Here is a 24,458-nt window from a genome sequence, read left to right as displayed (position 1 = left end):
ACCTCCAGTGGTTCCTCCTCCCCTTCCAAAGGCTGGGCACCAGCTCCTCCAACTGAAGAGTAAGAGTTCCTCCTCAGACCTTGCGGTCTCTCAAGTGGTGGCTCTCTCCAGCCATGGCCAGAGGGTCCTCCTTCAAAGAACCCGTTCGACTAACCCTCATGACCTATGCCAGTCTGTTCGGTTGGGGAGTGCACCTTCAGTTGCAGTGGGCTCAAGGTCGGACCTGAGGCATAACATCAACTGGTTAGAGCTCAGGGCCATACACCTTGCCTACCGTCACTTCGCAGCAGGGTCGCAAGGCATCACGTGCTGGTCCTCACGGACAATGTGGCAGCAAAGGCCCATGTGAACCGGCAGGGGGATACCCGATCCCGTATCCTCATGACCGAGGCCCAATTTTTGGGCTCCTGGCCTGAGACCAACCTTGCCTCCATCAGAGCCGACCACATCTCAGGGGAGGCGAACAGACAGGCAGACTTCCTGAGCAGGTCAACAGTGGACCACTCGGAATGGCACCTGCATCTGGATCTGTTCAGGGAGATCTCAGACAGGTTTGGCTTACCGATCTTGGACCTGTTTGCGAACACTCAACTACCGAGGTTCTTTTCCCGTTTTCCGCCCCTAGGGGCGGAAAGGGCGGATGCTCTTTGGAGTCCGTGGCCTGAGGGACTGCTTTACGCCTTTTCCCCTCTCCCTCTTATTCCGGCGGTCGTCCGCAAGCTCCTTCAGGAGAGAGTGGAGGTTCTTCTAGTGGCCCCGTACTGGCCGCAGAGACCGTGGTTTGCCGACCTCGTGAACCTTTCCATATCTCACCCATGGAGGATCCCTCTGGGTCGCGTTTCGCTCAGCCAGGTGGCCCTGCATCATCCGGATCCCCAGTGGCTCCAATTAGCCACCTGGCACTTGAGTGCAGGATCCTATTCCAGGAGTCCTGCTCACCAGGCATCATTTCCATGATCCAGGCCTCCCGACAGCCTGCTACCAAACGCATTTATGAAGCCATGTGGAAGAATTTCTGTCTGTGGTGCCCAAAACACCACCTGACTACATCGGATTTGACGATTCCAAGGATCTTGGACTTCCTACTAGACGGGCTAGAGAGGGTTTAGCACCAAACACGATACGCAGACAGGTTGCAGCTCTCTCCACCCTACTTATCTGTGACCAAGTAGTATCCCCGGGGGAAATCCCATTGATACGTTCGTTCATCATGGGTGCCACAAACATGAAGCCCCCTGTGGTGCATAGGTATCCCTCTTGGGAACTGCTGCGGATCCTACAGGCCCTCACCAGGCTGCCTTTTGAGCCTCTTAGGACATGTGCTCTGCGCCTCTTGTCTCTCAAGGTCGCCTTCCTGGTGGCAATCACTTCTGCACAACGGATATCTTGAGTTGGCGGCACTTTCCATCAGGGATGACTTATGCATCTTTCACTGGGACCGGGTAGTCCTTCGTTTAGATCCTACCTTTGTCCCTATGGTTAACTCTCTATTCCACAGGGCTCAGGAAATCGTACTTCCAGATTTCTGCCCTAATCCATCTCATGATCTGGAATGGCAGTGGCACCTTCTGGACATTCATAGGGCACTCCGTTGTTACATCAAACGGACGGCTGCCTTCCGCAATTCTGAGGCCCTCTTCATTTCCTTCCATCCTTCCTCCAGGGGTCAGAAGGTGTCTGCTTCCACGATTGGCAGGTGGATCAGGGCTTGCATTGCGGGGGCGTACCAATCCGATTCCTTGCCAGTTCCGCATCGTGTCATGGCCCACTCAACACGCAGTGCAGCTACCTCTGCAGCATGGGCCACTCAGGCATCCATTGAGGACATTTGTAGGGCGGCTATGTGGTCTTCACCCTCGCCCTTCATCCAACACTACAAACTTGGCAGGAGAGTTCTCCAACAGGTTGTACCTCGAAGCGTCACACCGGACCTGGCTGCTTCCCTCCCACAGGAACAGTAGGCTTTGGTATGTTCCATTCCAGTTTATGCCTTAAAGACAGATAATGAGACAATATAAAGCTTAGCATTTAACTGAGTAAGCTATGATATGCCTCATCTGACTTCAAACTTATTTATAAAATACTTTTCTTAAACATTGAAACATTGTGTGAAATACAAATTCAAACAAATTAAGACAGATTTTCCGTAGTTCAAGGCTGAATATCAGTTGAACCCTTTAACTGAGACATAGCAAGATACTTACTTTTTAATTATCTGATGGATCTTGCGTTTACCAGGAGTTTAACTAAGTCTCTATAATTTTATTTACTTAGTTGCTTACTAATTGAGGATTACATGCTGCTCCAGTCCAACAGAACTCTTGGAAGTCTCCCTTCCAAAACTGTGATTTTGTGAATTTATGTGTACTCTGGAAATCCATGTGGAATCAGCAGTACAGAAATCCATGGAGTTTACCACATTTTATTAGTGGTAAAAAATGTAATTTTTAAGTATCCTGAAAGTTCTTGGCACATGTAATGGTTTCATACAAAAGGCGAGGCATTTGGTATTAATTCTTTTTCTCTCTCTTTAGGCATAGTTTTTTATAAAGTAAAATCTGTTCAGAATATATTCCATAACTCAAAATAGTGAGGTTTAATAAGTTAATTTTAATATTTTGACCAGCATATTTAAATAAATTAGTGACTTGAAATTGTACTAGCGTGCTATCTGTTAAATGTGAGAATCCATAGGTTAATTGCTATGTAAGTAATAGTTATGAGAATTACATAAGTGCATATTTTTGTAATGCCTGAAGCACTTAGTAGAACCCTGGAGTTTTAGGCATTATCTATGTCTGTCTCTTGGTATCCTCTGAAGGAAAAGTAAAGGTACTGAATTGCTGATTCAGCAAAGGCGTTAGTAATGGCTAATTAGCCTAATCTGAATCTTGGTAAATTAGAGGTACTTAGAGCAACATAAAGATTAATTTTGGAGAGGCTAGATTCTTGATTCCTCCTCCAAAGTTTGTAAAAATTTATGCCGAAGTGCCAGAAAAAATAGGAAACTACTTAATACCTTATATTAAAGCAAACAATCCTAGATAAATGCAAGATGTACAGTACCATTTTCTATGATTCAGACTTTGTATATTTTTTCTGTACTTTGGCAATATTTTCTCTTTGTTTCCTTTTACTTTATAATCTGTGGACATACAGGAGATGTTTGTGACTGCATAGTGGATTCTGCAACATTTGTTTATCTGCTTGAATATATGAGATTGTATATGTGTGCAGAAGTTTTGGAATTGTGTAGAGCAGAGGTCCCCAACCTTTTGAGCACCAGGGACCAGTACCGTGATGAAAGGTTTTTCCGTGGATTCGAGGGTGCATATTTTGTGTTGCTGCCTGCATCCCGCAGATGGGGCTTTGCTTGTTTATGTGGACCATTTGCTGACATGCTGCAGCCTGGTACTGGTCCATGGACCAGGGGTTGGGGACCCCTGCTGTAGAGTATACCTCCTTGACAACCAATCACTGTTGGCCCTGTTCCCCTGGAGGGGCAACGTGTGTGCACATTCTCTTTCTTCTCTGTCATTGAATTGTTTGCACAGATCCACTACATGGGAAATAGTGTAAGGATGTTTCATTGACATAGTGCAGTGAATATTATGGCTGGTTTCAAAGGACAAATAGTTGTCTCATTAATGATTTGTATTTGGCTAGAATATGCAGATATATTTTTCCTAACTTATTTAGTGTATTGTATTTTCAAATCCATATCTTCCATTTTTTTCAGTCAGCTTCCCTATTACCTCACAGGGAAGGTTTGGGGAGTTCTCTGGGTGACACAGCAGTTCAGGAAGAATGAAATACATGTCCTTATTGTCTTATGTTATGTGTTGTGGTGTACAGTGATGACGTCTACTAAAGGTATGTCAGTTATTCCTCTTCACCATCAGTTATAACTGAAGGATAGAATCGATAATATGCAACCTGTTTTGTTTTAGTATTAAGTTCTAAAACAAGTTCCGGGTTTTGGCATCATGTCACCTTTTAGATTAAAAAAAAACACGTAATAAAAATTTGAATTTGTAATCAAAATTAATTTAAAATACTATTATATTTCTTTTTCACTGCACTTTTTAAAATTGTATTTTATATTAATAAGAATATATTAAAATACATTTTTTGAATTTCTCAAATTAATTTGACAAGTGCAGTTTAATTTGATGGCTTTAATATTGACATATTTTACAATTTAAGGGTCATTGCAAGCAAGGATTATTTGTTAAAGTTGAGTGCCTAATAAATCTAAAGATAGAAAAAGATGATATAATATAATGGGAACAGAAGGATAAGACTGAGGACTGTTATAGTCTATTTGAGGCAAAGGAGATAAATTTGCTTCTCACAAATGATGAAAAGGAGAATAAACACAATTATATGTTCATTTATTCTTAAGCCTAGGTTATGAAATAATAGTGAATGAAAATATATGTGCTGTATTTGTCCTTCCAGTGAAAATATTGTCTTTACATAAGAATTACCTTTCCTTTTTAGAAGTTATATTAATGATAGAAGGTTCAAAATTTGATAAATCTCTCGGATGTTATAACAACATTTCTTTAGGAGTTATTTAAGTTGAAAGAAAATTTTCCTCAGGACTATTTAAGGAGATATTTTAAAGCAAATATTGAGATGCTGAAAAGGGCAGTTCAATGTTAGGTTATAGTAATAGAAACATTTCATCCAAATCATAGGAGTTAATACTTTATCATACTCTGTAGAGGTTAAGTTGTACTAAGAGTATTGTGTCTAGTTCTGAGCATCATTCTTTAAAAGGGTTATAAAGAGTTGGAGCAGATAATTCACAGCAGAATAATAAGAGATTTAGAAATCAAAGCCTGTTGGGAACATTTAAAGGCACCAAGCTTGTTTAGCATGCAGAAGAAGAAATTAAGGGAGGATATTGTCCAGTCTGTATAAATTTAAAAGACTGTCAAATGCAAAAGTTTCTTTCTTAAACTCAACACCATTACACCAACAGGTTGAAATTTTAAAAAAGGAAAATCGTTATTAGGGGGGTTGTCTTGGCATAAGAACTATTAAGTAGTAGAAGAGTTTGCTTATAATAGTGATATGCCTCCTCTTGCTGTAGAATTTATTTCTGTCAAAGATTATACAGAATTATATAGCTGATACAGAAATATCAAGATAAAATATGATTATAAATAAATAAAAGGGGAAGAAAGAGAACCTCATATGTGGATAAGTAATATCATAGGCATATATATAAGTAATATCATAATCATATATCCCAGTTGCAATGTATGGCTGTGAAAGTTGGACCATAAGAAAGGCTGAGCACCGAAGAATTGAGGCCTTTGAACTATGGTGCTGGAGAAGACTCCTGCGAGTCCCCTGGACTGCAAGGCGTTCAAACCGGTCAGTCCTAGAGGAGATCAACCCTGACTGCTTTTTAGAAGGCCAGATCCTGAAGTTGAAACTCAAATACTTTGGCCACCTACTGAGAAGGAAGGACTCACTGGAGAAGGGCCTAATGCTGGGAAAGATTGAGGGCAATAGAAGAAGGGGACGACAGAGAATGAGATGGCTGGATGGAGTCACTGAAGCAGTAGGTGTGAACTTAAATGGACTCCAGAAGATGGTAGAGGACAGGAAGACCTGGAGGAACGTTGTCCATGGGGTCGCGATGGGTCAGACACAACTTCGCAATTAACAACAACAACAAATATCATAGGCTAGTATTGTTTTAATAGGTGCAATACAACAGTGATAATAATTTTGTAATTCTCTTACTGACCTCCAGTAGTAGGAGTTGGACTGATCTAATCTTCCTATATTCTGTCAGGTCTGTTAAATACAAGGAGAATTACAAGTTCAGGACATGGAATCATGTAGAAAGGGCTGTTGCATGGGCTAAATCTTTGTTTCTTCAAATTTAGATACGATATTTAGTCCAAAATGGTAAAATTGTATTTTCCTGCTAGTACTGCTGAAAGTCTATATTGAAGTGAGCTAGAGAGGAAGCTCTATTTTGGCTCTATAAGGTTGTATGAGAAATTTGCCTGAATAAAAAGTTACACTTAACAAATATTTTTCTAAAGGAGAATACTCCAGATTGAATAATAGTTGTTAAGTATTTAGTAATTTGAATATCTACGTCACTGCTTTGTATATTAGAGACCAAAGAACATTATTTCTCTATATAGTAAAGTTTATGTTTGAAATCTAAGCATGAGTTTAGATAAGTACCATGAATTATGATTTCGCTTTCCTAGTGCTTACTGGCTCAGGTGGCTGCAGTTAGGTATTGGGAAAAGAAAGAATGGACGTTGATTAAGCTCTCACTTTTCACAGTTTGAATTCAGGTGAAGGGAAATACCACCTGGGTTTCGAAAGAGGTTTTATGGCTCTGAAGTGGCCAATTTCTTTCTTCCTTTGACAGCTTTCCCCTCCTTTCCTTGAAATGACATTTAAAGCATTCTGGAAGAAATGTGGGAGTACTGTTTAAGATTTATTTTATGTAAGAAAGATTTTGATCTTATTTTTAAAGCTGAAATATTCTGCACATTAACTGTATTTTTGTCTCATACTGAATCGGAACAGAAATATTGAATGCTGCTATAATGGTATCATATCAGCTGGCATAGTAAGATAGGAGAGAGAGAGAGATATGTCAAACTTGTGACGTCATGTGACGTCGCACAACGTATTGGGACAGTTTTGCCATTGCCGGCAATGAGGTGGGCGTGGCTTTCGTGTGATGTACCCGGCCATAGGCTGGCAGTTTGACCCCCTGCTCTAAGCAAACCCTGCAGTTTCTGATTCCTGTCACATCTTCTCTGTCGCTTCAGATATGGCAGGAGAGGCATGTTGCAGGTTCTATCTAATAGACAATGTCACCTAATGGAACCCAGGAGGGAGAGCTTTTCTGCCGCTGTGCTCACCCTGTAGAACAGGGGTAGTCAACCTTGGCTCTTTTATGACTTGTGGACTTCAACTCCCAGAATTCCTGAGCCTGCTAAGCTGGCTTTGGAATTCTGGGAATTGAAGTCCACGAGTTATAAAAGAGCCAAGGTTGACTACCCCTGCTGTAGGACATCATTCCCTTCAGAGTCAGGCTGGCCCCAACCTTGATGGCTTTCCAAAAAGGCCTGAAGTCCTGGCTTTGCCATTTGGTTCAGACCAGATAGTGGTGGTGTGAAATGTATAGCAGGGTTGTACAGATTCTGCATTGACTGTGTGCTCTTGTATGGTTTTTGAATTATTTTTATTACTTTAATGTTTTTAAGTTTTATATGGTTATTTTTACCTTTTGGATTTTTTGGTATTGTTTATGTTTTAATTTTGTAAGCCACCCAGAGACATGTATGTGAGTTTGGGTGACTATATAAATTGAATAAGTAAATAAAGTGGTTTCACCACATTGTACCATTGGTAATTCTTTTAACAACAAAGATTTGAAGAAAAATTAATGTTTACAGAAAGATTAAGAAATGTAATTGTCTGGATTCCCTCAGTAGCAATGCAAAAAATCTTAAGTAGAATTCCAAGGACATAAAAGCTCAGATAATCTAGGTTTGTGGGACAAAGCTATAAAGCCAGTGTGAAAGAATTCCAGTGACCCTTGTGTATCAAACGTATATACTACTTACAGTAAAATCAAGGTTCAAAATTCCTTTTCCTTTTTCTCCATTGAAGTGATGCAGTCAGATTAGATGTCTCTCTCTTTTGGATCTGAGCCCATTTCCACTGGCCTCTTGTTTTTCAATGGAGAAATCTGGGGCCAAACTGTTTACTTTTCCATAGGTGAGAACTATCCATCCCCCCCCCCTCTCTCTCTCTCACACACACACACACACACTTCTGTACTGCCCATCTCCTTCAGAGAGGGACAATGTATTCATTGCAGACTAATCTGTCTGCAATGAATACACAGTTATTTTATCCATCCATTCCTTTGAAATTTCTGATACATCAGTGTATTCCAAAGGGTTTGGGCCCTCTGAAGCAGAACTGGAAGAAAAGGGTGGGGGAACAGCCTGCTCCACAGATGGAAGTGAGATCATATATTATTGGATGTAGCTCAATCTGTTAAGTAATTTAAAAAAATGCTAGCTTTTTAAAGCATTTTACTTGAAATCTGTTGAATTAAATTGTTTCACCTTCGTGGTTGTACTACTTTTTTTAAAGTGCTTTTGAATCAGTGACTGCCTAGATTAGTTCCTACAGTTTACTTGATAGCATTTTCAGAAGTGGTTTTTCAATGCTTCTTGACCTAGGGCTGAGAAAAAGTGATTGGCCCAAAGTCTCTGGCTTTGTTCCTAAAGCAGGACTAGGTTGTATTAATCATTCTTTGTAAATTATATTCCGATGAGAAGAAAACCACAGACTGTAGTTTTTTGCTGCTGATTCAAATAATTCCCATATATCCCCTGCATGTGCAAATAATTTCAAGATGCTCCTGCCCTGTGGAACAACCTCCCTCATGAGTTCTGATAGCATTTTTCTTCCCTGCCCCATCTTTGGGCTTCTACAAGGCTATGAAGAGTTGGTTCTTTACCCAAGCCATGACACTGGAGGCCAGTAGATTTAGGGAGGAGCATGGGTTTTGGTGTACCATGAAAAGGGTGGGAGGGAAGGAAGAGAAGAAGGAAGGAAGGATAAAAAGGAAAGGACATTAAAGGAAGTTATTTTCCTATGTAGCTTCTCATTTTAAACAATCAAAAAAGTTAACATTAAAATTCATTATAATGGATGCAAGAAAATTGGACATTTCAGTTTGTTGTTTTATTTTTCTCCAACCTAAAAATGCCATACCTGTGACTAACAAAAATAAATCTGATAAAAGTATTTGAATCCATCCTTAAAACAGCTAATAAAATTATTAATCCTTCATAAATTCTGTCAGGCCTTTCACAACTGAATTTTTCTTCACCACAAATATAAAATCTTGAATAACAGAAAAGTTTTTTTTCTTTAATGGATGTGTAAGAAATTTCAATACCTGGCTGTTCCTGCTTCTCTTAATTCCAGTATAAGACAAAGTCACTTTAGGATTTGTCTGTAGATTTCTTTTTTAATCATATTTTAAATTTGTCTTTTTATAAAACCATAGGAATGCATAACCTTGTCAACTAATGTTCAGTTTTCATTTTCTACTGGTTAATCTGGCCTATGTTAAACAATTTTTCAGACCATCTGATAAATTTTACACTTAGTATCTATTAGCAGACAAAGATTCCAAGTTATATAGTTGTAGCTCTCCCCCCAGCTACAGTGTTTTCTCATATTCATGTAATTGAGTCCTGAAATAGCACTTGAGTTGAATTCAGGACAATATTTAAAAATTTGAAGTGTGTTCTTTTATACTGCTATCTTTTATTATTAATCTGTGTTAAAATGCTGACAGCATTTTAGTTGCACTGTGATCTAAGACAATAATGAGGTTTCCATTCATTGTTTGTTGGTTTCTACACAGCTTAAATTTATGAGCAGAATGTGAGCCTTTCACATCATTCATTCATGCATTCGCAGAATGTTCCTACAAATTGTAGACTGTTGCTGAGTTGTGGTAGCCATGGGTAATAATCCCTCCAATGCCATTCCAGTGTTATTTGTCTTTAGCAGATCCTTCAAGTTTTGCGAGATTCGGGTATAATTGCCATCCTTCAAATTCTATCTGGTTTGTCTTTTGAGTTCATTTGGTGTTGCTTTCCAGCCAAGTACATGTTGCCTTTTCCACTGTCACCTCTATAGGCATGCTACATCCATTCAAAACAATGAAAATGTGATTGCCACCTTTTATTCTCAATTATGGAGTGTTGATCACATGGCTATTGAATCCTCATCCATCATAACTCACACAGGAGATGCCAAGGATTGTCTTTAAACAACTCTTCTGAAACACTTTCAACTTCTGCAGGTCCTGAGCAAACAATGTCCATTTTCTGCTGCATTTAACAACCCTGGCACGACAGCTATATGAAATATTTGAACCTTTATTTTGAAGCCAAAGTTTTTCTTCTTTCAGAGCCACCATTGTAAGTTGGCAATATCCATTTGTATACAGCCAGTGCATGCAAAGAAATGTATTTAAATTCATTCACTTGTATAGTTGGCACACATCTGAGGGCAATGTTAATTGGCATCAGTTCACATGGGCTTGGTTTTTTTCCCACTTTACCCATAGTCCATTCTCTGCTCTTTTGTTTATAACGTTTACTAATCCCTGCCTCTTCAACTCTAATTCCTCATTGGAAACAATATCATTGGTGTATTATCATTTGAAGTTTAACTCATCTGCATTGCACTGAATTCCTGTATATCCAGATAAGCTTTTGCCCATTATCCAGACCACATTGAACAACAATGTTTATACTGGTAGTACATACCCTGTTTTGACTATAAGGGTCTGGATTTATATTCATATACTTCAAACCTGCAAGGGATGCTGTCACAAAGGATAGTAATGACTAGGACAATTTTGTTGGGTATGCTAATCACTAAAAGAGCCTTTCATTTAGAGCCCTGGTGGATGCTACCAAAGGCATTCTTGAAATTAATAAACTAATTAATGAAGCTTTCCACTCTTATATATAGTAAAAGTGGTATGAGAGTGAAAATCTGTCTACATAGCTATGGCATGATCTAAAGCTGCATTGTTCTTCCTATAGAAGATTTTTATATTGGTTATAGGTGTACTCTGCTGATCTACGCAAGAAACCTTCTAGCTATAAACATGAGGCTGATTCCATGATAGCTTTCATATGGTATATTATTCTTTGCAAACGTGTTCACAGTAACAAGAAGTTTCCAATTGAATTAAGCCTATTTTTTCTATATGATATAGGTATGTGAATATAATCAACTATTACAGACCCTTCTGCTTTCAATGTCTGCATAGTGACTTGGTCATGTTTTGCTGTGTTACTCTGTTTAAGTTAGCAGCAATTTCTGTTTTGCTCAGCTAAGCTTTACATATAATATTAGAAGATGGTCCTGGATCATCTAACTCCTTATCTACTGCTGCTGGTAGCTTATAATGTAACAGTAAATAAAAAATGTTATTTACAGCAGTGCAGCTCTGACTGTCGTTTTAATATCTCACCCTATTGCATTATGGATGCTCATGCTGGGTCAGCTGTGCTTGCTTGACAGTGCTTTGAAGGTTGAAAAGAATGTCCATTGGTTACTGCCCAATTACTATTTCTACCTCTGCAGCTATGCCATCTCAAACGAGTGTATGTCATCCAGTAGCTCAAGCTTGTGCAATATCCTGGTAGCTGCCAACACTGCAACAAAGGTGCCCATGTCAGTACTTTTCACTAGTGCCTGGTAGCTGTCAACACTGGTATTTTTGGCTGCTCCAGGCATGGTAATATTATTCAGAATTTGTTTGGGACAGATTACCATGATTACCAACCAATAAATCTTATACCACTGAGTGCATTGTTAGCTGTAGGTTTAACCAATCACACATTGTCATCCCTCACGTGTTATGATTTGATTATGGTTGGGAAATCTTCAAATTGAACTAGAGTACCTTTCAATACCTTTCGCTAATAGCTTTTTGCAATTTTGTATAAATAAGGCACACTTTTTATTGAATATGGAAAATAGAAACAACATTTATAGCATTTGTCCAATTCTTTTCTAATTAGGTTTCCACCAACACTCATTGTTATGTTTTATTTTATTTATTTGGCATATGGCAGTGATGGCGAACCTTTTAGAGACTGAGTGCCCAAAAACTGGCCCCGCCCCTGCTCCACCCTCCTGCCCACTCCCGTTCTGCCCCCATCCCCCACCCCGCCTGTCCACAGGACTACTCACTGCCTCCAGGGCCCGCCACAGATCGCCCAGGCAGCCCAGCAGTGCTATGGCGGCCACAACCTCTGCCCGCACCCTGCAGCATCTGCATGATGGGGTGTGAAGGCAGAGTCTTGTCTATGCTGCCTGGCTACCATGTCCTTAGCTGCGCTGCTCCATGTGGGCCACACTTGAGAGCGAGTCTCCTTCAGGGGGGCTGCTGGAGAGGAGGGGGTCACGGGGAGGCAAGGCTGGGGCAATGGCAAGTGTGCCCACACAGAGGGATCAATTACAGTGCTGAAGGGTTAGGGAAAAAACATAACTGATTTATATGTAATGGAAATGTATTAGGTATAATATGGAGAAAAAGATCTGGATTGTGTTTTTAACCATTTCTGATAGTAACTATATCTTGTGATAATCTAATGTAGCTGAATAGTAGAAGATTCCAGACAAATTAAAAAAAAAGTACTTCATAAAACAGAATTAAAACTGGAAGAAGTTATTAGAAGGTTTCATGATACAGCCAACTAGGGTGAAAAGAATTACTTAAATTTTGAGAAGGGTATCAGTAGTTGTAAGTTTTTCTAAGTGTATATTACTTATAGAATCAGACAAAATGTGTTTCTCTATTACCAGCTGCACTCAATGTCTGCCAACAAGAATGGCTTGTGGATAACTAAGATTATTTTTGGGATCAGGTTTGTTTATATATATATGTGTGTGAGGCAAATTGCTATGAGCTCTTGAAGTTCATATCTGTTGTTGGATTGGGAGAGTTTTGCTGGCATCCATAGTGTCAGGCAGCTGTTTCTTTTGCCATAGAAGAAATTTAGTTTAACTGTTTGAAGACATACAATGAGGAAAAAAAAGATGACAGTGTTTTTGAGTTTTCAGTAGAATGTCATCTTGAACCACTCAGTCATATTTAATTAAATATTAAGTAATCAGTTACTTAATAAGCTTCCTATATTTGAAGTGTGAAGCCTGTTATTTACTAATGTGCAAATATTGCTGAAAAGATAAGAAAAAATTACATGGTTGTCATTTGGGATATTTAAAATATTGTTCTTCAACAGATTAATTCATTTTGTCTTTATGATATATCTTGTACATCAGTCTTCACTTTTATTTTAAGCATTCCAAATTTCCTTCCACATTATCTGGCCTTAATTATCTTGTTAGATTTTCATTTATTTTTTAAAATGTATAACGATGAATTTAGCACATGCAGTAAAGTAGTAAATAATTTATTCTATTTTACCCATCTCTTCAAACAGAAATGTTGTACAACAGGTTATGCAAGTCTATTATAGTTAATAAAGCATATTTATATGCACATACTATGGAGTTGACTATTGAAACAGACATGTTTCTTGAGCTTCATTTGCACATCAAGGTATAATGATTATCTGCAGATAGGTTAAGCTTTGTTCTTTCTCTCTTTGAAAATAAGTTGTATGCAGTTTCAGTTTCTGAATTGCTGGGAACACAAAATAAAGTACTGTATGATTACAACACATGTAATAAATGTAAAACAATCCTCTGTACATTACAAAATATATTTTTGATTCTTCAGTAAATGAACAATTAACCACCTTATATTTTTCCTGTGGGACTAAAATCTTATATATTGTGGTGCACCAGAATTTATGCAATAATAAATGGGTTAATCTTTAAGATCTATAAAGATTATTTTTTGTAGAAGACTAATATGATTATTTCTATTGAAACTAACATATCTTTTGTTTAACATATATAATTTATTTATTTTTATTTATCAAATTTTGAAACTGCCCATCTTCCTCACAGAGGGTAGCGCACAAATAAAAGGTTGAAACACAAAAACAATATATAAAATTTTAAAAGAGACAAGAATGATTAATTTTAAAAGTTAGTTAAAAGAAAGGGAGAGGGTTTTCTGAGAGCTAACCTGCCTCACAGCTGCTGCTCTTTTGTGAGCCTCAAACAAGGCCATAAAGACACACCTTTCCAAAAAGCCAGCAGAGTGAGGGCATGCCTTACCTCTGAGGGGAGAATGTTCTAGAGCAGGGGTGTCAAACTGCCGGCCTGCGAGCCGGTTTCATCATATCGAAGCCGCGCCTACCCCATCGCTGGCAATACAAAAAGAGTCGTGATACATCGCAACATGTCATGTGATGTGGCAAGTTTGACACCCCTGTTATATAGGATGGAGGCAATGGCAGAGAAAGTTCTCTTCTTGGACCCTGCCAGTGTGAATTCGTTAACATACCTTCCCTGCCTGATTGGGTGTGACAGGCTGATGCAATGGGACAAAAGATGGTTCCATTGGTAACATGGCCCATGCCTTGTAGGGCTTTTAAAGTCATAACCAACATCTTGAATTGGATTTGGAAGCAAACTGGCACCCAGTGCAGCTTGCACAGCAAAAGTATTACATGCACTGTTTTTTTGGGTACCTAGACTTGCACCTACGATCACATTCTGTACCAGCTGAAACTTTTGGATATTTTTCAAGGGTAGTCCCATGTAGAATGCATTGTAATAGTCAAAACGGGAGATGACCAGGCCATGAGTGACCAAATGGAGGGACTCCCTATCCAGGAAAGGACGGAACTGGTGCACAATATTAGATTTAGAAATGTTTTCCAAAATTATAATATATTGTACAGATCTGAATCTTAATCTTGGAGGTCAAAACAAAACAACACTGCATTTACAATTCATAAAATTTCATTTCTCCTGTCTTTCAGAAAAGAAATTCAAACCTATCTACAAAATATTTTCTCCCTGTCATTACCTTAACAAGTAACTTAATCTGTGCCTGAGTACTGTTAATTATCTTTATTATGGATTGGCATCATCTTTGAAATAAGTACTAGCAGGAATATTGCATCACTTTAGAAGTCATAGACGTTTATGTTTCTTGATTATTTTTTTCAGTTGTAAAGTCAAAAGTGGCTTTTATTACTTCCTAAATCAATACCCATAATCCAAAATTTTTGGATCTGATCAGTGAGTGAGAGGAAGAGGATTAGTTCTTTTGTCCCATATTATCATCATCTCTTTAGTTTCGGGCCAGAACTTTACATAACAAAGCGTTTAGAAACTTTTGGCTTTTAAATGAGTTAGGCTGCAACAGTATAACTCAGTCCTAAAGTCGTCTTGATTCTACTGAATATTCTATAATAATTGCTTTAAAGACCCTTTTTAAGTTCTCATATAGTTGATTCAAAATACAAAGAGATATAATGGTAGATTGAAAAGGTGCTTATCTTTATGAATAGCTACTTGCTGTTTATTTTGTGTTACAGAGTGTACCTGAAAATTGCTTGATTATTCTTTTCGACCTGAGAAATGCTTTGACAATATTCTGTATTGGTCTTCAAATTTAATACTGTCTTTTTTCAGCAAGCAGGCAAGAATGAGCCTGCTTATATTTATCTTATGAGGTAACATAACATTTCAAATAATAATATATTAGTAGCAACTGTTGCAACATTTTTAGGATACCTGAAAGTATTTTTTCCTGCTTACAGATTTATCCAGTATTTTGGATTCTTGCAAGAAGAAACTAGGCAGATATTAAAGTAGCCAGGAAGTGATGATCATTATTTTATGTTTAATTAATTCAATATTCTCTTTTAAATAAAAGTTGTTGTAAGCTGAAAAGTAACAACCGTGAGCATTGTATTGATTTTTATTATTAAACTAGTGTTTCTGTTGATTTAGAGTTAACCATGTTACCATATATAATGGTATCTTGGTGCTCAACTGCTTTGAAATTTGGTACTCAACGCATTTTGGCATGAAAAGTTTATCCCAATACTTGTTATTTGTTTGCTACTTGACATGCAAGCTAGAACTTGTCGCTGTCAGCTGCCTCATGACTCTCTGCCCTTTCCTGTTTGTTTGGTACTTGTTGTTTTTACTACTCATCTTGCCTCCCAGACCCAATTAATGATGGTTATCCAGGTACCACAGTATTGGTTTACATTGTGGAATCTAAATTATAATAAGCACTTTTGGAGTTAGATATAATTCATTATAAAGTTTTTTTTTAAAAAAAACTTCCATTAAGGGACTGGTTGACAGTAGACTATGGCAGTAGTTTTTAAAATAATTATGAAATGAAGATATTCCTATTGCGTCATAAGTGAATAAAAATCTGTTTTCATATTTGTGCTTTCAGTTTTTCTCGTGCAATTTGAAATAACTTCTTTGTTTCAGTTTTTAGGCTGGTAAGTACAAAAATAAATTGGCAAATTAAACTCTTATTTGGGATTTGCATATTTTTACATACTATTAAGCTGTGCATGGTCTTTGTTTCAAATGCATACAAAAATGACTCAGCGCAAATAAGTTGTGCTATACAAATACAGATTGAATAAACGATTTTCAATTTTGTATTATGCTTATTAAATAAATGTTACTGACTAATTGTATACACAACTGAGATTTTAGCAAAATTAAAAATAAATTTATATATACCGTAAATGCCGGCGTACAAGGCGACCCGGCGTATAAGACGACCCCCATCTTTATAGCCGAGCCGCATTCCTAGAACGTCGTCTTATACGCCGGAAACTACCAGTATTTCCGGCGTATAAGACGACTCGGCGTATAAGACGACCCCCGTCTTTGGCGCTGATTTCAGCGCTCGCGGAAGTCGCCTTATACGCCGGCATTTATGGTAAAGTTATATAATAACTTTTCCAGTATGTACTTAACAATAATTATTCGACTCATGCAGGCTTTAAAAAAACATTCTTAAAACTATTGTTTGCCATCTATACTTTACTGTCTGTGTCCCTTGAAAAAGGCTTAAACCTTGTTTGTGTGTTTTTGCTCAGTTTAAGCTGGTGTGTCAACACTATTTTTATTTAGAATAGATTTAGCTATGATGACATGCCACTTATTTCTAGATCAATGGTTCTCAACCTTTTTAATGCCGCGACCCCAACCGGTCGTACGTTGAGGACTATCCAACCGGTCGTAAGTCCAGGACTACCCAACCAGTCGTAAGTCAAGGACTTTCCCTACCCGGGAGTGCCACACATGCGTGGTGCTGTCCCCTACGCCGGCCGAGGCGTAGCTGGCAAGCGGCAGAGACGGCGCAGGCCAACCACCGGCTGGGCCACCAGCTGGCCCAGCCCAAGGCAGGTAAGGCACCCGCCAGGCCCCACGCGCGCCAGCAACCCTCCCTGCGCCCGCCAGCCTCCCACCTCCCACCCCTGGCCCTCTTTTACTTACATTTTTAGTAGTTGCTCAGCAGGGAGGGTGTGGAAACTTCCAGACAGCTCACCTTCGCTGCAGACAACTTGCAGCACCGTTTGCAGAATGGGACTTTTGGCAGGCTCAGCAGACAGCCCGGACAATTCCTATAGGCTTTTGAAAGCCAATAGAATTAGACTCTATTCAAGAGAGTCTATTCTATTGGCTTTCAAAAGCCAATAGAATAAAAGGGAGTAGCACAGCTAAGGAAAAGGGGAAAAAATAGCGGACTGCGTTGTTTGGTGACCCCCGTGAAATGGTCGTTCGACCCCAAATGGGGTCCCGACCCACAGGTTGAGAACCGCTGTTCTAGATTGAATTATTGGAGTCAGTCTGCACCTTAAAATCTGATGGACAAATCTCTTCTCTTTGTCCCTTTTGTATGATGTTGTCAAATTTGTTACTGTCCTGTCAGATATCTTTCAAGCACTAAAAGATACTTAACCGAGCCTAGAGTAATGTCCAGTCACATTGCCTCAAAAAGGATAAAATGCTAAATAGCAGCATTGCTCAGAACTTTTGTGCTTTGTTTTGAGTGTAGATCACTCACAATGGTTTATCTTCAAACTATTTTGTATACCTCTAGTTGTCAACATTTCTGGCCATCTGATTGCTTCAGAGCTTTTAAAATAGACATCTGTTCTATAAGGACATTACATTTACAGTTTTATGTGTTTGTTATATAACCTATTTTCTTGGTATTTTTTTTTTAAATATGTTATGTAGACCCAAAGTGAGTGTAGTCCTGAATTTAATGGAGCCTCTGCATCAAATGACTATTAGGCAGAATAAGTTATAGGCATGCGTTAAAAACCACTACCGTGTTTTCCTGAAAATAAAACCCGGTCTTAATTTTTTTGCCTCCCAAAGAGGCACCAGTTCTTATTTTGGGGGCGTGTCTTTTCTATTCACCTTGCCGCCACGGCACCGACAGCCCCCCCCCCCAGCTGGCCAACTTATGCAGCTGAAGGAGCAGCTTCATTCTGCAGCTGAGAATAGATCTCCGGCCTGCATTTCTCAGTCAGAGGCCTTTCCGGAAAGGCCTGTGCAGCTGAGAATTGAGCTACCATAGTTCAGTTCTCAGCTGCAGAGGCTTTCCAGAAAGGCCAAACTTCAAAATGCAGGCCAGGGCTCCATTCTCAGCTGCAGAATGAAGCTGCTCCTTCGGCCGCAGAAGAAGTGGGCCAGCGAGGCAAGTGTTGATTCATGGGAGGCCTGGCTGCAATGGTAAGGTCCTTCCCAGTATCCCCGCCCTAGCTTGATTTTTAGGCATGCACCTCGCCCCAAAACTATGGCTTATTTTTAGGGTAGAGCTTATATTAGGCTCACCCTCAAAAATCAAACTAGGACTTATTTTCATGGTAGGTCTTACTTTCGGGGAAACATGGTACGTTGCTCAGTTTCCCTGCCTTGTGCATTAGGATTGCAATTGTCTTGAAACAATCCCACATAGATTCATCTCCCCAGCAATTTGAACATGTGAAACACTTGTATAATTTTATGCAGTGCTTTTTTTCTATGAGAAAACGGAGTTCCGGCACCTTTTTTGGATGGAACCTTGTAGGGTAGGCAAGGCGGATTGTATGATGTTTGAGTTCCGTAACTTTTTTTTTTTTTTTTAGAAAAAAAGCACTGATCTTATTTATATTCTGTGTGTACTGGTCATAGACCACACTCCAAAAATGTACAGGAACAGGACAGAAAATAGTATTATTACTATTACAGCATGCTAACATCTCTCTTCTTTTGTTCCCATTCAGATATAAATGGTCACTGTCTGCAGTGAATATTGTTTCTGTTCATGGAGTTAGTTTGCTAATTAAGGTTCTTATTTTCCAAGTCCTATCAATGATGAGCCTTTATAAGGAAGTGAAGGTCTTCATTGCAAACAGTCAGCATCATGAGTGGGGCAAGCCAGTATGTGGAATCCTATTCTCTATTCTCTAGTTGGGTAATGAAACATCTGTAAGCAAATCACTAAGCTCAGACAGCATCCGAGACTCCACAGATCAACCCTGAGCTATATAGATTCTCTTCTCTCAGGCCCAGTATGCTTTTCTCCATTGACATATGATTCAACACATTTCTAAATAAAATGTGACTTCTCCCCATTAAGAGATAAAAAGGTAAGGGAAGAAGCTTCTTCCTTTTCTTTTGAGTAAATATGGTACCGTATTTTTCCGTGTATAAGACGCTATTTTTTTCCCTGCAAACACCCTGTTCAAAAATCAGGTGCGTCTTATACACCGAAAAATAATGGTAACCTCCACAGCCCAGGGCATGCCTGTGTGGGCTGCCATGCTGCCTGGTGCAGGTATTAAGCCCCTGTGGGCTTGCCACTAACGGGAGGGGGGAGGGGCAAGATTGTCGGCCAGCTGAACTTCCGAATTGCTGGCTCAGCTGTTCGATGCTCTGCTTAACAGCTGATTGGCGCGGAGAAACTCGCCTGCCAGAGCATCTTATATAAGGGTGCGTCTTATAGATGGTAAAATACAGTATCTTGCATTCATTTTCATTGCTAGCTGCATCAAGTGATGGAGAAAGCACTAGAACACTGGGATTGAAATATACGTATAAATATACCAATTTAGTTTACTGTTAAATTATTTTCACAAATTTCTTAATGTTTTATTTTTTTAATTTTCATACTTTTGTTGCCTTTAAAGGCAAAAAGTAAAGAGATAGTTTTCGTATCTGTAATTCAATATCTAAATATTATTTTAAATAAAAATAATAAAATTTGAAGAAACCAATCCTTAATCCTTCAAAGTGTATTTATAGTTATTTGTGTGCATGCATGCTACATAATCGAAATCTTCGTAATAATAATGTTCTTCAAAATAATGAAGAATAGGAAAGTCTCTTTATTCTTCTTTTAGCAGCTTCCCTGGTTCTTGGATATTTTTACCAGTTTATCCAGCAGTACATATGGTAAGGGAGAAAGAGAAGCTTCTGATAGAATAGAATTCTTCATTAATGTTCAGGTTTCTTATAATTTTCCCTAAAGTAATCTCCTTTAAATTGTTGTATTACATTAGTGACAGAAGTAGGACAGCAATCTTTGGATTTATGAATTACTTTAGCTTAGCCTAAATGAAAATGTATGAACTTCTCTGACATATATTAATAAGAGATTGAGAATATTCTGAATGACTTCTGCAAAAAGCCAGAATGTAAAAGGTTTTTGGAATAGAATATCTTAAAACTGTGATGCTAACAGTGCAAATATTAATTTAGGGAAAATTGAAATTCTTGGAATTCTAATAATAGTGTTATCAGTCTAGGCATTTGTTGTTGCATTTATGCTAACTCTTGTAACATGTGGAAGTCTAATACATTCAAACCATTGAGAAATGTATAAACAGTCAAGTTTAAATTAATAGCATACTGTATGTTATTTTCTTAACCCCTGATGAGTTACTGAAACTCTTCCTTTCTCCCGTAAAGGGAAGATTAGAGCTTAAATTGTGTGTGTGGTGGCGTACTTTTTGAAAATATTTCTCGTAAAAGGATTTGTGGTAATTGCAGTTTTGGAACAATGGATTGAGTTACATAATATGAATTGTAATATTTGAGATTGCAATAATTTAATTCCTAGATATTTAAATATAGGTTAATACTTTTATAGTTAATGTCAGACATCTTAGTGTAATGATATGATATCTGTCAATGAAGTAATTCTGCTCCTTGCAGTTTTAGAAATTAGGTTAATTTCATAAATAAAAAATACCAAGAATATTTGCATGGGCTGCAAATAAGTGATGTCAGGAATCTGTTTGTGGAGAAATAGGCTTAGTCTGAATCCTAAACTTTACATATGTTTCTCCTGAATATATATGATAGTAAAATAACTGTTATACATTAAAATGCTCCCAATAAATTCTTCATCGTCAAATATAAAGTGTCCCTATCACCTTTTAACTCTGCCTGTATTGTTGCAGGGGAATCCATAATATGAGGGCAGTTCAGAAATAAGCCTCTGTTTGAGCTGAACCCGCCTAAGCATGTGTAGAGGCAGTGGCGAGACATGGTGCCTGGCGTCCCGTGTGACTGTTTTGCCCCACAGGATGACCGCGTTCTGAGCGCTTCCCTTTCATCCGGGACACCAGGCATCATGTGCTTGCTGCCTCCTTTACACACAGCCAGGCAGGTTTGGCTTCTGGCTAGTTCACCTCACCCAGCCCAAGCTCTCTGTGCAGTGAGGAGAGCATGCCGCTACCTGCTGAAAGCAGGCAGGCTGGGGGCTGGGTGGTATAGTGCAGGTAACACGGACTTTCATGCTGCTTGTGGCGTCCCCTCCCCCGGAGCCCACTGATGTGTGAAGTGGGTGAGGGCCATTTGCTGGTCTCCTTCAGGGGAGACCCTTCCCCAGTTGCGTTTTTACCTGTTTTTCTCCCTCATTGCAAATGTCCCTCCCTCGTTGCAAATACCTCATTGCCACTCTGCTCTTAAGGCTGTGAGGCTCTTGTCCAGAAATTCACAGTGGCCTTTCAAGCCATGGCCACCGGCAGCACAGCCTCCAGCCATGCTGGTAGCCTCTCCCCTCCCCTTGTCCCTTCCTGGGCAGGCAGGCAGACAGGCAGAAAGGAAGGAAGGGAAGGAGGGAAAATGAGAGGGAGGGAGGAAAGGAAGGAAGAAACAATGGGAAGGAGGGTGGGAAGGAAGGAAGGGACAATGAGAGGGAAGGAAGGAGGGAAGATACAATGGGAGGAAAGGAAGGAAGGGACAATGAGAGGGAGGGAGGGAAGGAAGGAAGGAAGGAGATTGGAATGAGAGGGAGGAAGGTCTGAGGGAAGTCCTGCCTTAGCACTTGGCCACCAGCAGCCCTGCTGCCCTTTCGCCATCCCTTGCCCCCTCCTCCTGGCCTACCCTGGTGGTCTCCCATCCTATCACGAAGGATGCTTTGGTTACAAAGCCGGGTCTCCTCTCATGGAGAGGAAGTGGGCCTCCTTCTGACCCACGCACTTTGCCCTCCTGCACCCACCATGAGCAACCTTGCCAAGGAGAGTGGGCACATCAGCAGCAGCAGCCTTGACAAGGTAAGCACAGCCAGGTGCCCCCTCAGGGAAGTGGGGCTCGAGTGGGTTGGGCTGCAGGGTCCTAGTGTCCTGGGAGCTTAAGGGCCAGGCTGGGCGCTTGCCTTCCGCTACCCAGGGCTCCGGGCAGCCCATGCCACTGTCTGGAAGTCTCCTATGCAGCCCAAGAGGGATGGTGAGGCTCCTCCAGTGGAGTGTGCCTCTGTAAAAAGTGGCCAGGACAGAAGAAGAAAGATGTGCTCTCCTCATCCGATGTAGGAAATGCAAACGCAGGTTTGCACGCTTCACTAAGGAAGACGTGTGGAGAGACCAATTTAGTTATCTGCACCCCCAGATACTTAATACTGTTGACCACCTCTACAGCTGCATCCTTGATACTGAGTGGAGTATGACTATGCCATCTCTTTCTGAAATCTACAATCTACAAATCTACAATGATGTCCTTTGTTTTATCAACATTTAGAACCAGGTTACTTTTATTGCACCAGTCCACCAGAGACTTCACCTCTTCCCTATAAGCCTCTTCATTGTCATCCCAGATGAGACCCACCACTGCCATGTCATCTGCATACTTCACAGTATATTCGTAGCAGATTTGGCACAGCAGTCGTGGGTCATCAAGGTGAACAGTAGCGGATTCAGGACACAGCCCTGTGGAGAATCTGTACTCAAGGAGATGGAATTGGAAACTTTCTTTCCAGCTTGCACAACCTGGGGCCTATCAATAAGGAAATCAAGTATCCAATTACATAAAGGAGTTTTAAAACCTAATAGGCCCAGTTTGTTCACTAGATGCTGAGGGATGATTGTGTTGAATGCTGAACTAAAATCCACAAACAGCATTCTCACATGAGTATTCTTTCCCTTCAGGTGCGCCAAGCTAAGATGTAGTACACAGGAAAGTGCATCTTCTACAGAGTGGGTTTTCCAATAGGCAAACTAATGAGTCAAATGTAGGGGGAAGGCATGAAACCATGTAGTCTATTACCAGTCTCTCAAAACACTTCATCATAATGGAAGTGAGTACAACTGGATGGTAATCATTAAGGCATGTGATTTTAGTTTTGGGGGGCATTGGTAGAATGAGTGCAGTCTTAAAACATGATGGAACCATGGCCTGATGCAATGAGAAACTGAAGATGTCTGTGAGAACAGTGGCCAGCTGGTCAGCACACTCCTTAGGTACTCATCTAGGGATATTATCAGGACCCACAGCTTTCCGAGTGTTGACTTTCCGCAGGACCTTCTGAACAGCAGTTGTATCAAACCTGAGCATCTGCTCATCAGGGAGGGGAACAACCTTGCTGGAACATTGTTTGTGGCCTCAAGCCATCCAAAAAACATATTTAGCTTGTTTAGAGAGTCTGTGTCACCCTTACATGTCAGTTAAGCTGCTTTATAATCAGTAATTACCTGAATGCCTTGCCACATATCTCTCAGGCCCATAGGATCTTGAAAGAAATTCTGCACTTTCTGACTATAGGCCCGCTTTGCTGATTTTATAGCACGCCTCAAATCAGCTCTTGCTATTCTAAGTGCTGCCGCATCACCTGATTTGAAAGCTGTGTGTCTCACCTTCAACATTGCGCGGACCTCCTGTGACATCCAAGGTTTCTCATTTGCTCACATGATAATAGACTTAAGGACACGGACATCCTCCATACACTTTTGGATATAAGCAGATATAGTAGAAGCATACTCGTTCACATCAGTATGTTGTCCATTCGTTGCAGCACCTTGAAATATGTTCCAATTTGTGCACCCAAAACAGTCTCCCAGGTGGGAGATTTTTTTTTGCAGAAGAAATTTCAAACCTTGTAAGACGTTATGACAAGTGCCTCAATTTGAATGGCGATTATGTCGAAAAGTAATGTAATGTTGTAGTTTTCTAATGTGTATAATAGAAGTTCTGTATCTGTGAGTGTCTGTCATTGATAACCAAATGGAGGTTTATTTCCTAATTGCCCTGTCATGTCTCCAAAATCAAAAACAAAAAACCCCCTCCACGTGGCTAAATCTTAGTGCTATCATTTTCATCCATGTTAAATGTTCTGGTTGGGGTGTGAGTTAAGTGTGGAAATGGGAGTGATTTGTTTCTCTGAGGTCTCTTGCCCTTGTCTCCATTTTTATTCTTCAAAAGAAACCTTCAATACTGATTACTGCAAATCTGTTGTTTTGCCATCAGGTTTCAGTGGCATTTTTAGGGGTTACCTATCCTGCATATGATTTTTATTTACATTTAAATGTAATACTCTAGGCAGAATCCATTATCCAAGCTTGCTAAATCTGTTTCATAAGGGAGTGAGAGAAGCTATAACAGAGATCAGTTTTCTTTCTTTTTGCCTCTCTCTACTCCTACATTATTATGTTTTTTATCCAGTACTTCTA

General features: G+C 39.7%; 1 protein-coding gene across 5 annotated transcripts in view; it reads left to right on the top strand.

Moving 5' to 3' along the window:
• SIPA1L1 (signal induced proliferation associated 1 like 1) overlaps positions 1-24,458 on the top strand; it is a 162,183-nt gene that overhangs the window by 35,315 nt on the left and 102,410 nt on the right. The window contains exon 3 of one of the 5 annotated variants that reach the window (XM_039334169.1): positions 3,740-3,873. The exons of the other annotated variants lie outside the window; for them this stretch is intronic. The gene's annotated coding sequence lies outside the window, so the exon portion shown is untranslated. The remainder of the gene's footprint in view (positions 1-3,739; positions 3,874-24,458) is intronic. 5 annotated transcript variants of the gene reach the window in all.

Source organism: Crotalus tigris, unplaced genomic scaffold (assembly GCF_016545835.1).
Source record: "Crotalus tigris isolate CLP2741 ecotype Arizona unplaced genomic scaffold, ASM1654583v1 scf7180000017545.3456711, whole genome shotgun sequence".
NCBI lineage: Eukaryota > Metazoa > Chordata > Lepidosauria > Squamata > Viperidae > Crotalus > Crotalus tigris.
Note: the sequence above shows the minus strand (reverse complement) of the source record. Positions and strands in the feature narration are given on the sequence as shown.